At 52.8% G+C, this 14,474-nt stretch overlaps 1 long non-coding RNA gene across 1 annotated transcript in view; it reads left to right on the forward strand.

Moving 5' to 3' along the window:
• Positions 1-348: 348 nt before the first annotated feature.
• LOC142069811 (uncharacterized) overlaps positions 349-14,474 on the forward strand; it is a 41,780-nt gene continuing 27,654 nt past the window's right edge. Inside the window, exon 1 of the long non-coding RNA XR_012665791.1 lies at positions 349-468. This is a non-coding gene — a long non-coding RNA (uncharacterized LOC142069811). The remainder of the gene's footprint in view (positions 469-14,474) is intronic.

Consider the following 14,474-nt stretch of genomic DNA (forward strand, 5'->3'; position numbering starts at 1 on the left):
CCTGTCCCGGCATGCACCAGGCCAGGGTGACCCCCCCCCACCCCATGGGGCTCCCAAAGGGCCTGTCCCGGCATGCACCAGGCCAGGGTGACCCCCCCACGCCCCATGGGGCTCCCAAAGGGCCTGTCCCGGCATGCACCAGGCCAAGGTGACACCCCCCCCACCATGGGGCTCCCAAAGGGCCTGTCCCGGCATGCACTAGGCACAGTATATAACCTGGGATGTGTTCTCTGGGGATGGCTTTTTCTCTAGAAGTGCAAACATCAGAAACCTGGAAGGGCAGGTCCCCAGAAAGCTGGTGAACAGTGCCTGGCTCTGGGAGGAGGCAGCTGAGTGGAGCCAGTGAGGCCGGCGTCCGCAAACAGGCAGGATTTCTCTCTGTCTCCTCTGCTGGAAATGGGGAAGAAAGTCAAACACAGCCGAGTGTGCTGGGATCACGCCTGGGGCTGGGGAGAGACTGCACAACAGGTAACTGGTCTGGGGAAAGGGCAGAGCTTTGCTTCTGCCTGTCACCTCTCTGGGAAGGTGCTGATGATGCTGGTAAGCCAGCCACTGCCGGGGGCTGTGCGTGCAGGAGAGGCAGTGTTGTCTGGGAGGAGGAATGAGGCATATCCCAGTCTGGGAAAAGTGGGAGAGATGGGAGGGGGAAGGGGGGGAGAAAAGAGAAGGAAAGTAGGTGTTACGATCCCTGCACCTAAACCTCAAGATCCCTGTGCCTAAACCTGAGCATCGCTCTGGATCCCCTCCCCTGGGTTCTGCGAGTCACTGACCTGTCTGTAACTGGCACCTGGAGCTAGCACGAAGCAGCTGAGCAAAACTAGCCAGATCCAGCCAGGGGCTCTCTAGTGAGGCAGGTGCTTCCATGGACCCTAGATGTTTTACAGCTCCTGAGGCTGGAGCCTTGCGCGGCCTGTCTGGGCAGTGCAGCCCAGGTCCAGCCGCCTGATCTACGCGTGCTGCTAGCCTGGGGTCCCCAAGTGGAAAGGGGTCATTTGCTTCCCCAGGGCCTTGGTGTTCTGAGCTGCAGTCGCTGGGTTTCCCTTTGGCCAGTTAAGCATGGCTCAGCCCCTGGCTGCCGAGTCAGGACTGCTGGGTTCTCTGCCCCGGCTCCCTGCGCCAGCTTGGACCCTGTCACTACTTACCTCAGAAAGAGTTGCAACAATGGGGTGGTGGTGCGGCTGAATTAATATTTATCAGGCACGTGGAGATCCTCGAACAGAAGGATGCTAAGTACCACAGACTAGGCTGACACCAGCTGAACACTAGTGTTTAGATTGGCAGCAGAGGCAGGGACCATCTTTTTGTTCTCTTTGTACCGCACCTAGCACCATGGTGTCCGGGTCCAGGACTGGGGCTCCTAAATCCTCCACTAATCCAAACCCTCCATGTTGGTATTGGCTCCTGTGGAGCTCTGCCCACGGAAACCAGCTGAGGAGCCCCTTAATTTTTAAAACCATCCCTAGAAAAACCCTTCCTACCTCACAGAAGTGTGGAGGTTTATGAAAGCCCCATGATAAGCACAGCCCCTGCCCCATCCCTGTATTGGGGTAGTATTCATGATTGAATAGAACAGCACGCGGGGGGGGGAATCCCAGCATGCCTTCTCTGAACACCACACTGCCTATTTCCTTGCCCCTCCCCTCAAGTTACCGACAGCTGTGGGTGCTGTTTTGATTTCTCATAAATGAGCCCTGCGTTCCATTTGCGTGGATAAATATAGCGCCAGCCGCCCTGCCAAGCCATTTGTCTCTTGTTTAACATGTTATCCAAGCTGCTCTATTTCTCTGCAGTCTCATAGTCTCATGGATTCATTTTGTCAAACAAATTGCACAGGCCCGGCTGCCCATTTACCCGGCGCGGTTCGATTAGGGGGTTATTTATGAAACAGCGAGACAGATGGCATTAAGGTTCTTAATAATCATCATCATAACAAAGGGGAGGGGTGGAGGCAGGAGAAAAGACTTTGTTTTATTATACACAAAAGCTCCTGCCAGGGATGACAAATTCCAGACCCCTCTAGACACTTTTTTTTTGAGTTGCTTTTGTGCTGTTTTCAGGATGAATGGTTCCAGCAAGAGTGCTCGGTTCTGCTGGGGGAGCGCTGCAAGCACGCAGTTGGGGAGCAGGGCAGGAGTGGGAGAGCATGCACAAGTTCGCGGCCGAGATGTGCCAGCAGCCTTGATGGGGAAGGAGGTTTTACTGTACAGGCAAAGTTCACCTGTGGGAGTTTCGCCTCTGTCCATTTCCTTTGCCCTCCGGAGCTTCATTCTTTCACTTCCTTTCCCTCCCATCTGTCCAGCTATTTACTATCTCTCTCAACTAGCTCATTCTTTCTTTCCCTGTCTCTCTCTTCTATTCTTCCTTCGCTTTGGTGTGCCCGTACATGTTCGTTCTCTCTCTCTCTCTGTCTCAGCTACTTCATTCTTCCTTCCCTCCCCTCCCCCTCATCAGGTGAGTTGATTCTCTAGTCACTGTGGCTCTATTGATTCTTTCTGCTTCGCTTGCTGAGCTGCGGCTCTCTGCTATAAGTCAGCTCCAGCGCAGCTGGCCGAGCTGCCTTCCCCCTTGCTGCTATGAAGGAGCCAGCAGGGAGGTCTCTGGCCCTGCTGTCCCGCAGCAGGACAGGCCTGGAAGCGCAGATGTTTTGGGGGTGAGGGCATGCACCTCCGCCTGTCTCCGAGGCGGTCCCGTCAAAGAGCCCACAGAGGCCCAGCAAGGATCCCTCCATGCCAGGGTGCCCAGAGCTCCTCCGCTCCCCTCCCCGCACAAGCGTGTGTGGTTCCTCCCCATTCTCGGTCACTGGGGATGTCGGCACCAAAACAGCCTCAACCCAACATTGCATGAGCCCATCCTCTGCTGCTGATGACATCACAGTCATCTCCACGGCAGTCAGGCATGCCACCGCCAGCGGAAGGGCATGGGCCTGGTTCAGAGGCTGTCGTGGAAGTGGCAGTCCCCGTGCTGGGGGTGGCTCGCACAGCAGGGGCATAGCAGCAGGCAGGAGGGGTGAGACGGTGAAGTTAGGGGGGCTGCGTGCACGTCCTTACTGTGAGTGGCTTTTCCTGCTCCCCCCGCCTACCACAATTACACCCATGTGGCCAAACTCATCTCTGCCACGCTGGTGTGAATCCAGAGAGATGTCCAAGGGATGGCTCTGGATCTGCAGTCATGTCCAGGGGCCTTGCTAGGCCTGGATTTCAGCCACCCATGCAAGCCCTCGTGTAGCCGTGTCCCTCACGAGTGCAGCACGATTTGCGCCCGTGCAGCTCACCCCAGTCTGAAACCAGGTTAAATCTCTCTGGTACAAATCCTGGTGATGAGCAGCTTTGCCTGCCTATTCTGTGCGTCTATGGGCCTCAGAAATCCAGCCTTCTGAGTCCTCTGACAGGTGGGGATGTCAATCTTTCCCATTTCCCCACCACCACCAAAACTGGCTTTCAGAGATTCCAAAGCCAGAAGGGACTGCTGTGGTCATCTAACCTGACCTCCTACGTAAGTTACATTACTGGCCTGCAGCCAGTCTGTCCCAGAGTCTAACTCCGGTGCTTCTACGGCGCCCATCACGCGGTTAGCAGAACCCCACTGTGAACCCATTTCTCCCACCGCCTGGCTTGTGGCCGTTCCCTCCATACCTGAGATGAGCCCAAACCGACGCCATTCACCACTGGACAGATGCAAAGGCTGCGGCGGGCATCTCCTTCCCACTTTGCTCCTCCACTGGCGTGGACCTGGGGGAGGCCGGGCAGGCGGAGTTAATCAGGCCTCGTTTGTGATTACAATGAACTCTTGTGCTTCATGGCCTGCATCCTAAATCTGCTTTGCAGTGCCCCGTGGGAGAGGGATTTACACTTTCCGTTTTATGTCGAGTTAGTTAATGGTCCATTACTGTCAGAAGGATCGGTAGCTGGAAGTTAAATCCTGAAGGATTTACGGTAAGAGAGATCTGAGGGCTAGAGAAGAAAACAAGCCAGCCAAGGGGTTTGAGGGAGCTGAGGGATCCAGGAAATCTCCATCCATCAAATCCCTTCTATCTCTTCCTCCTCTGCCGTGGAGCCAGCAGCAGTGCGGGTCTCCCATCCCCTTCTCCAGCCGTAGAGGGCATCAGGAGCGGTGTCTCCAATGGCAGCATGGTGGGGCCCCAGGTGCGATCCTTTCCCAGCTGCTTCCCCAGATGCCCTGTGCTCAGTTTGGTACTCAAAGCTTAAGTGGGTCAAATCTAGCTCCAGGCTCCCTGGAGTTCCCTCAGCAGGAGGTTCCAGCAGGCTGTATTTTCCTAACTGCCAATGCCACAAACTCAGCCAGCAGCTGGAAATGGCAACTCGGGGCAGACCAGGCTCCTGCCCGCGGGGATACTGCTGGTGGGCGGAGGGAAAGGTGAAAGTTGGCTCTCCTGCAGCTGCACTGGCTGTGCAGGGCAGGACCCAAGCTAGATCTTCCAGGCTGTCGACGCCCCCAGCTCCGCAGCAGGCTGCATGTGACCTCGCTCAGAAACTTCTGGGTCTCTATTTCTCCTGGCCATAAAATGGGTGCAGTAATACCAAGGGGGACTGGGAGGGTTAATGCATCAGTGTCTGTTCAGGGCTTTGGGCTCCTCCGTGAGATGCCTATGCCAGCTAAGGATGGAGGTCTGTGGATCTCCTTCTCTCTGCTGTGACAAATCCCTAGCTAGGTGGGACTCACTGCATGCTGCAGCCACTCTGAATGTCACAGCCACCCTTAATTCCCCTGGAGTATCTGCTGGAGAAGGGATCCACCCCACTGGACCCTTTCGCCTACCTGGAGTTGAATTAACTGCAGCAGGTCTCCAGGTCGGTTGATCCTTTTGCAGGATTGGGCAGCTGAACTTGTGTCTAATCTTGCTGTGAGCTGTTAAGCAGCTGGCATGTTCCACCCCAGAGGTGGCTGCATTTTCATGGTGACTGAAGTGAGGGGCTTTGGTATGAAGCTTGCTATGCAAACAGAAGCTCATTGGGCTCATGATGTGCTGGAAATTTGGCCTGCTGTGTCTACATGCGTAGTCATCCTTGTTGGAAAATGCACCTGCAAGTAGATGCAAAGAGATTTTTTTGGCTGCTATTTTCCCCAGCGCCTATGGGAGTTGGACACCTGAATCCCATTAAATTGCATTGGGATTTGGGTGCCCAATTCCCTTATGCTTCCGCTTTACTCATGAAGGATCCCAAAGCCTGTGTACAAAGAATGGCGTAGCTCCCTCTGGGGTGAGAGACGCTCGCTGCTGACCAGCACACAGCACCAGGACTGGCTGCCTGAGCTTGCTGGCTGGGCAAGGAGTTGCCTTGTTGTACGTGGAGAACAGTGTTGATTTCCGAATGTTCACTCCCCCTCCCCCCTGCATGAGGAAAGGCAGCAGGTAGGAGATGCTGCACAAGCCCAAGGATAAAGGCTCCTGGGCAAACCTGGCAAAAGCTGGAAACGTCCACCTGCCTCTGATCCTGTTCCCTGAGGTGCACGGTATTAAAGCAGCTACGCTGAAAGGCTTGTCACCATTCCAAAGCTCGCTCTGCGCTAAGGCTTTATAAGCTGGCATAGAAAATCATCCGGGGCTGCAGCAGGGCAAAGGAGGTTCTGTGCATCAAGGGGCAAGAGGAGTTATTTATTTTCCTTTTGTTTTACAAACAATAGAGCCATTTATTTCACTGCTGTTGAGTTGTTAAACAACGCAGAAACGACGGGGCTAGGTGAGAGGTGGGTGAATTTCCAAAGGATCAAAGGATAAGACTGAGCTCTGTTTGTACGGTGCCTGAAACTGCTTGGCAGGTGGCCGCGCCGCTGAAATGCAGCCACCTCTGGGGTGGGGCATGACAATCGAATGCGCAAGAGGTTGAGATTACTGGAGCAAAACCCGCCTTGGATGAAAAGTCCTGGGCAGTCTTTAATACCCATGCAGAGAAGACTGGATTTGAAAGGTCGTGTCTGTAAAAGACACAGTTAATGGCAGAGCTTGGTTTATCTAACTGGGAAGCAAGCAGGATTTGGTGGGTTGCACTAGATTTGAATCTGTGATTCCAGGGGCTTCAGGCATGGCATGCCTGATGATTAGCCCATTAAGCCATTCCCACTGTCTCATGCAATGGGCTCATGGCTCCAGAATGTCCCAGCCTTCTGAGTCCTCTGACAAGTGGGGACGTCAATCTTTCCCATTTCCCCACCACCACCAAAACTGGCTTTTAGAGATTCCAAAGCCAGAAGGGACTGCTGTGGTCACCTAACCTGACCTCCTACGTAACACAGGCCAGAGACTTGCCCCCGAAACCATTCCTAGGGCAGATCTTTTAGAAAAACGTCCCATCCTGATTGAAAAATGGTCAGTGATGGAGAATCCACCATGACACTTGGTAAATTGTTCCCACGGTTAATTATTCTCACTGTTAAAAAGTTACATTTTATTTCCAGGCTGAAGTTGTCTAGTGCCATTGGATCATGTTCTACCTTTATCTACTAGATTAAAGAGTCTGTTGTTAAATATTTGTTCCCATGTGGATACTTAGACAGTAACCACGTCACCCCTTAACCTTCTCTGGTAAGATACATAGATTGAGCTCTTTCAGTCTATCACGATAAGGCAGGTTTTCTCATCTTTTAATCATTCTCGTGGTTCTTCTCTGAACCCTTTCCAATTTATCTACATCCTTCTTGAATTGTGGGCACCAAAACTGGACAAACTATTCCAGCAGCAGTCGCACCATTGCCAAATATAGAGGTAAAATAACCTCTCTCCTCCTACTCAAGGTTCCCCTCTTTATACATCTGGGATCATGTTCATTCTTTTGGCCACAGATTCACATTGGAAGCTCATGTTCAGGTCATTATCCACCATGACCCCCAACTCTTCCTCAGAGTCCCTGCTTCCCAGGATAGAGTCCCCAATCCTGTAAGGACGGCCTGCATTATTTGTCCACAGATGCATACGTTTACATTTAGCTGTATTCAAACACACTTTGTTTGCTTGTACTCTGTTTACTAAACAATCCAGATCATGCTGAATCAGTGGCCCGTCCTCATTATTTACCACTCCCCCAATGTGTGTGTCCTCTGCAGACTTAATCACTGATGATTTTAGGCTTTCTTCCAGGTCATTGATAGGTGTTAATAGCACAGGGCCAAGAACTAATCCCTGTGGGACCCCACAGGAAACACACCTGCTTGCTGATGGCTCTCCATGCAGAGTTACATTTTGAGAGCGATCAGGTGTCTGCTTTAATGTGTGCCATGTTCGTTCTAGCTTTTTAATCAAAATGTCAGTCAAACGCCTTACTGAAGTCTAGGTATATCACCTCAACACTGTCCCCTTTATCGATCAAACTTGTAAGCTCATAAAAAAAGACATCATTAGGTTGACAGGATCTATTTTCCACAAGCCATGTTGATTTGCATTACCCTCCTTTCGTTCTTTATTAATCGAGTCCCGTGTCCGCCGCTCTATTTCGGGGGTGGGGGGACTCCTCCACTTCCAGAGGAAGCCACGGGTGCTCAGCACTTCAGAAAATTGATTCTGCATGGGGGGGCAGATGGGGTCCCAAGACACCTGGAGACCTCTGCTGCACCTAGGCACTGAGCAACTGGGGTGGCTCTGCAGAGCTGCAGCACTAGGCAAGGAGCCTCCAGGCTCACTCATTCCTGCAGCAGCAAGGACACCTGCTGGGACCGAAGGAAAGGCACAGCCTGGAAAGCGACAAGGGCCCGGTCGCTGACACTCCAGCGCTGGGATGCCGGGTACTCCTGAGGGCATTCTGTGCCAAAAAATTAAAAATTCTGCACACAATATTTCAAAATTCTGCACGTTTTATTTGTTGAATAAATGTGGAGACTCTAGCATGGCACTGGGGAGCACAGGCCACTGGCTGTGCAGAGGTGGGAGATCACTGTGCAGCTCCCCCTGCCTCCCGGGGGACACGGACTCAGCGGTGAGGCTGCACTCAACCCTGACACAGCACAAGGACCGGGCCTGCCCCAGAAACACCCCAGGGCCCTGCTCCTCCATGCCAGGTGCACTAGGTGTGGGCAGGCAGGCCCAGCAGGGCAGGATCCAAGGGTGGAGGGGTTTAGTGTGTGTGTGGGGGGAAATCCAGGTGTGGGTTGAGAGAGTTCTGTGTTGGGCAATCTGGGAGTGGGCAGCTCAGTGGGGGATCTGGATGCACAGAGGCTTGTTGGATGGTTCTGGCTGCAACAGTAATGGGACTCTGCAGGGGGGTCCAGGTGAGGGTGGTTGGGGCTCAGCAGGCGATGTCTGGGTGTGGGGGGTACAGAGCTTGTAAGGGGGGTCTGGGTGGCTCAGTGGGGGGGTCCAGATGCTGAGAGAGTGGTGTTCAGTGGTGTGGGGATCCAGGTGCATTGGGTTGGGCTTCAGTAGGGTAGGGATCTGGGTGCGGGTGGCTTATTGGGGTGATCCAGGTGCAGGGGGAGTGGGGCTCATCGGGGGGCGGGTTCTGGGTGTGGGGGTGGTTTGATGAGGGGGTCTGGATGCACAGGGGTTTGGCAGATGGGGGATCCCTCCCCTTGCAGCTGAGGAGCGATGGGTGCAGGAAGAGGAGTGGGGAGGAGGGACTTTGAAGAGCTTCTCTACAGCCGGGGGAGAAATCTGGGGGTGGGTCTGACATGGCCCTGAATGCCATGCAGGGGAAGAGGAAGTCCCATCCTCCCCATCCCAGTTGGGACTAGCAGCTGAGCCTGGTGCAGGGTAGGACCCACCAGCCCTCTTCCCCACAGTGATTTACCTCTCTGCCAGCTGCCCTGAACACACGAAACATACTGCTGGGGAGGGTCACATGACCGCTCTCGTGGCTTCCCCTTTGCTTCCCCATCAGAAAGTCATTTTTCTGCAGGGAAGCAAAAGAATCTGCAGGGGAGATAAATTCTGCACATGCGCAGTGGCGCAGAATTCCCCCAGGAGTAGATGCAGGTCCCGGGGAGTCTGACACTGGTGCTCCAGGAGGAGGAGGAGGCCCTCGCCTCTGCTCTGTGAAGCTTTTTGAGCCCCCTGAGCAAATTCACTGCATCCTGGCTCTCTCTTCACATGGCTCCCATCCTCAGGCTGCGCAGAGGCTCGGCAACAACCCGAGCCAGGCACTGAGTAGCTAATGGCCAGGGGCTTGGGCTGTTCCTGTGCCCTAGTGGGCTGGGCATGTGCCATACGCAGCCCTGCAGTCAGGGAGTGAGAGAGCCATGTGGGGGAGGAACAGAATAGAGGAGAAGAAAAAGTGTAGGCTGGTTGGTGTGTAGGCCAGACACCTGTTATCTTCATGGTCCAGCTCTCCAGGACCTGCAGCACTGTTCCCTTTTTCCCTCCTGCTCCTGCCCCAATCGCCCTGGCTACTGTTCCGCACCCATGACTCCTCAGCTCTGTGCTGTCGCACCTGCGTGCCCCCCAACCAAGTGGGCCCAGACCCAGACCCAGCTCTCTCATTGCTGCTGCTGCCAGTCCCTACTTCACAACAAATCAGGAGCTTGGCTTCAAAAGCAGGAGATTTTTTTTTGAACTGGGGTCTTCTGACTTGCTCACTGGTTTTTCAGCCGTTGGGGGTCACATTTTCCAGCTTCGTCTCTGCAACCGGGAGCGCAAGACGCTTGCTCTTTTTCTCTGCGTTAAATCTGCAGTTCTCTCAAAAACCTGACTCCAGGAGCTGGGGCTTTAAGAAAAGCACCAAATATTGTGAGACTCACGGTAAAATCTTGAGAATTGGCAGCTGTGCATGTGTGCACAGTCTCATGCACCCGCACCACCCCTACCCACCCTCTCTGTACCCCATACCTCCCCACCCCTCTCTCTCCCTCACATTGTCACATACACCCTGCATCTCCTCATCCCACACACCCGCCCTGCATCTTGACACCCAGATTCTCCCCATCCCTCTGTGAGCATTTCCCTCACCCCCCACGTTCCTCTCCACTCTCTGGCCTGTCCCTACCCTGGCTGGGATCATAGATTCATAGAAATGTCAGGCTGGAAGGGACTTCCAGAGGTCATCAAGTCCAGCCCCCTGTGCTGAGCCAGGGCCAAACCTTAGACTATCCCTGACAGATGATTGTCTAACCTGTTCTTAAAAAGCTCCCCTGATGGGGACTCCGCAGCCTCTCTTGGAAGCCTATTCCAGAGCTTAACTATCATTATAAAGTTTTTCCCCCCCTAATATCTAACCTAAATTTCCCTTGATGCAGATTAAGCCCATTATTTCTTGTCCTACCTTCAGTGGACACTGGAGGACAATTGATCACTGTCCTCTTTGTAACAGCCCTTAACATATTGGAAGACTGTTATCAGGTCCCTCCTCAGTCTTCTAGTCTCAAGACTAAACGTGCTCAGTTAAACCTTTCCTCATGAGTCAGGTTTTCTAAACCTTTTATCCTCTTTGTTACTTTCCTCTGGACTCTCTCCAATTTGTCCACATCTTTCCTAAAGTGTGGGGCTCACAACTGGACCTGGCACTCCAGCTGAGGCCTCACCAGTGCTGAGCAGAGTGGGACAGTGACCTCCAGCGTCTTACACACGACACTCCTGTTAACACACTCCAGAATGATGCTGGCCTTTTTTGCAACTGCATCACATTGTTGACTCATTTTCAATTTGTGATCCACTAACCGCTAGATCCTTTTCAGCAGTACAACCACCTAGCCAGTTATTGTGCATTTGATTTTTAACTTTCTAAATGAAGTACTTTGCACTTGTCTTTATTGAAATTTCATCTTGTTGATTTCAAAGCCATTCTCCAATTTATCAAAGTCATTTTGAATTCTAATCCCATCCTCCAAAGTGCTTGCCTTTCCCAGCATGGTGTGATCTGCACATTTTATAAGCATACTCTCCACTCCATTATTCAAGCATTAGTGGAAATATTGACTAGTACCACAACCAGGACCTAGCCCTGCGGAACCCACTACATATGCCCTCCCAGTTTAACAGTGAACCATTGATAACTACTCTTTGAATACGGTCTTTAAACCAGTTGTGCACCTAGCTTATAATAATTTCATCTAGACCCCATTTCCCTAGTTTGCCTAGGAGAATGTCACGTGAGACTGTGTCAAAAGCCTTATTAATATAAATATATATCACGTTTCTTGCTTTCCCCATATCCACTAAGATAGTAACCCTATCAAAGAAGGAAATTAGGGCAGTTTGGCGTGATTTATTCTTGAAAAATCCATACTGGCTATACCTTATAAAACTATTATCCTCCAGGTGCTGGGAAACTGATTGTTTAATAATTTATTCCAGTATCTTCCCAGGTATCAGTGTTAGGCTGACTGGTCTGTAATTCCCCAGGGCGGGGACACGGGTGTCTCATTCCAGTGGCAAGTCCCACCCTACCCATTCTCTTTCCTCTGTTCCCTTTAGCAGGTTATTCCTCCAGCCTCTGTGGTGTGTTGAGATAAGCAGCTCCCTGGGTCCCAAGCAGCCAGGGGCAAAGAAGGGACCACAGCACCTCACAGGCAGTTGAAAACCAACAGCACCGTGTCAAGCAGCCCCTCGTAGTCGGCAGCAAGTGGGGATGTGACATGTCTCGTTGATCTGTGCATGCAGCTCTTGCAGCAATTTAATGCAGCCCATCGGTCTCCAGCCATGTGGTTGCAAGACGTTTCTGCAGAAGCCACTCGGTAGGAGCTGAGCTGGGACTGAGCCCCCAGTGTGGAGCCAGCTGGCTGGGGAGGTGGTGTCTGGGGCTGGTGGCTGGAGGCGGGGGTTCCAGCCTCCCTTCGTTCCGATCCACATCCCTCCCATAGCTCAGGGCTGGAGTCAGGTTTGGTCTGGGGACCAGGCTGGGCACGGCTCCACTGTACTGTAAACCCAGGTCTTTGGGACCAGGGCTTGTGGACTCTCTGTTTCCAAGCCTTGTGCTTGAGCATCCACCCTGCTTTGTAAACCTGGCCTTCCAGTTGCTGAACCTGTGCTAACACCGCCAGGCTGCACTACGGAGACCTTCAACCTCAGCTCTGCAGCTCGAGCTGTGTCCACATTGCAAAATGAGGGTTTGGACCTGAGTCACTGCGGGACTCAGACTCTGACCCACCCCCCTAGCGGGGTCCTAGTATAACACTGACAGACCCCGGGCATCAGGATCGAACCTGGGACCTCTAGAGTTTAGTGCATGAGCTAAGACTATAGACAAAATCATTAATTGCTCTCTAAGTGGTCTTGGTGCCACTAGAGGGGACCGATCACCACACCCACAAGGTGTGTGGGTTACACTAGGATCCAGGTCCTGAGTGCTTGCTGACCTGAGTCAGATTGATTAGTGCGCGGATAGAAGGGGGGCTTGGGCTCAGACCTGAGTCAGAGCCTGGGTTTAGTGTGCGGTGTAGACAGACACTCATGCTACACAAGGCAGCTCTGTGTCCTGGGAACAGCAGGGTCCTGGAGAGGAGATGGGTATCAACCAGCGCGGGTGCAGGGGACCGTTCCAAAGAGAGCCGAGTTTGCATTGAATGTAAAAGCACAACACAGCTGTGCCGAGCCCTAAATTTTGGGGCCCGCCCTCCCCGACAAGGGCCCTGTAAGGACCCGGACAGCCCTGCCTGTCCCACTGCTTTTCCCAAGCTCACATTGACTGCAGCACCAGCCCGGCTCTGAGTGCGTTTCAGTGCAAGGCAATGCTACCCTCTGCAGGCTGCTGGCTGAACAGCTGGCTAACTTTGGTTGTGCACCTTAGCAGCGGCATGGGAGAGAGCTCCAGGAGACCCGGTGGGAGGCAGCTGAGTTCTGAGAAGAGCTGGAACGGACCCTGGTGAGAACTGACCGAAGCTGGACCCCAACGTGGGGAAGGCTCGGGCAGTGGTCCTTAGCCAAAAGAGGAAGATGCAGCTTGGTCTGGGGACGCTGAGCCTGGAAGCAAGAGGGTGGCCTGTGGAGGGATGTGCCCTGAGCTTGGGAAAGATGCTGGGAAGCCCTCTGGCAGGAGACGGGACTTGGGGCCGTGGTAGGAGTCAGGAGAAGGTGGGTCACTTTCAGGAAGGTCTGGAGAGCAGGATCCTGGATTCAGGGCTGAAGAAACTGGGAATGAATTGCTGCTATTGACTCCCAGGTGGGTGAGCTAGAGGTGTTGCCCTGAAGAGGGAAACGGAAAAACTGTTTTGCCTTTTATGTGTTGACTGGGGCATTGTCGAGAATGGCTTTTCCACAAGGGTTTGGGGGAGCGACTGCACTGGTGTGCAGGAATAAATTACACCCAGAGGAGGGCTGTGTATCAGACACTGAGAGACTCTGTTCCTTTCCTGGGCGGAAGAAGGGAAACTGAGGCAGATGCATCTGCTGTGCTGTGGCCTGCTGCAGGAAAATGCCCCAGAAGGGGCTGCCTTACTATAGCTGCACTGAGGTGTCTTTCCCAAGGTGTTTGTGGGGGTCTCTCCTCCATGGGAAGGTGGAAGAGGCAGCAGAAACAGGGGAGCTCTTTGAGTTAAATGGGGTCGAGCTGAGAACTTCCTTGCTTGCTAGATCTTGACATGAGCTTACAAAGCCCCCGAGGTCTGCCTTGGGGGCGTGACCTTTTGGTGTTCGTGGGCCTTCCCTGGCTGTGCATGCTTTGCTGGGGTCATTTATGATGTACTAAACCCGGCCAGCATCATGCCAGCAAAGAACTCCAGACTAGAGCAGCCGGCATTTTTCAGACAAGTCGTTTATTCACCAGAAAATGCACTTTCAGGTTGATCAAAAGGGTTTGTGAACTGGTGTGGAATGTGGTGAACCGTTTCAGCTGGGGAAAAAAACCAAGAACAACTTCTGAAAACGTTGAAATGTTTCCTTTGGCCATTTTTAAATTGTTGTGTTTTCCTTTGTTCTGAAACGATCTTTTGTTTCAAAACTTAGCTAGATTGGTTTGAAAAAAGAAACAAACCATCAAAGGGTAAAAACACCCAAAACAAAACAAAACAAAACCAATTCATTGAATTTGAATGGTTCAGCCACTCAGCTGAAAAATCAATGAGTAGCTCAGCTCTACCTCGAACCCTCTTCTTCCAAAGCCTGGCGGTGACCAGCTCTATCCCCAGCCCCAGTGTTTGCGTTAGGTCCTCGAGCAAGTCGTCCATTCCAGGCACGAGAGAGCAGTGGTTTGGGTGTGATACACTGGCTCAGTGCATGTGGTCATGGTTCCTTCTAGTGTCTGGCCTCACCCAAACAACTCCAGCAGCTTACCTTGGACTTCGGCAAAGGAGGCCTTTGTTTCTGCAATGAAGGGATTCAGTCTCAGTCTTTGCTGGTGATTACGGTGTCTGCATGCAGTGGCAGTTCATTGTTCTTAGCTAATACTTTCCACATGCTCCGGGGGAGTGTGGGGGGGTGTGGGTTCAACCAGCTGCTCTTCCTGTATGCAACCCCCGTCTCTCATCTTGGCCTTGTGGCTCAGTGAAAGAATGATAAACATTCAGGGGTGGGGGGAATGTCTTCAGGGTCTCAGACTCTTCTCTGCAAGCCTCTGGCCGTGTCTCCGCTCCGGATTCCAGCCCCTGGGGTCACTAGCACG

Source organism: Caretta caretta, chromosome 22 (genome assembly GCF_965140235.1).
Source record: "Caretta caretta isolate rCarCar2 chromosome 22, rCarCar1.hap1, whole genome shotgun sequence".
Taxonomy (NCBI): domain Eukaryota; kingdom Metazoa; phylum Chordata; order Testudines; family Cheloniidae; genus Caretta; species Caretta caretta.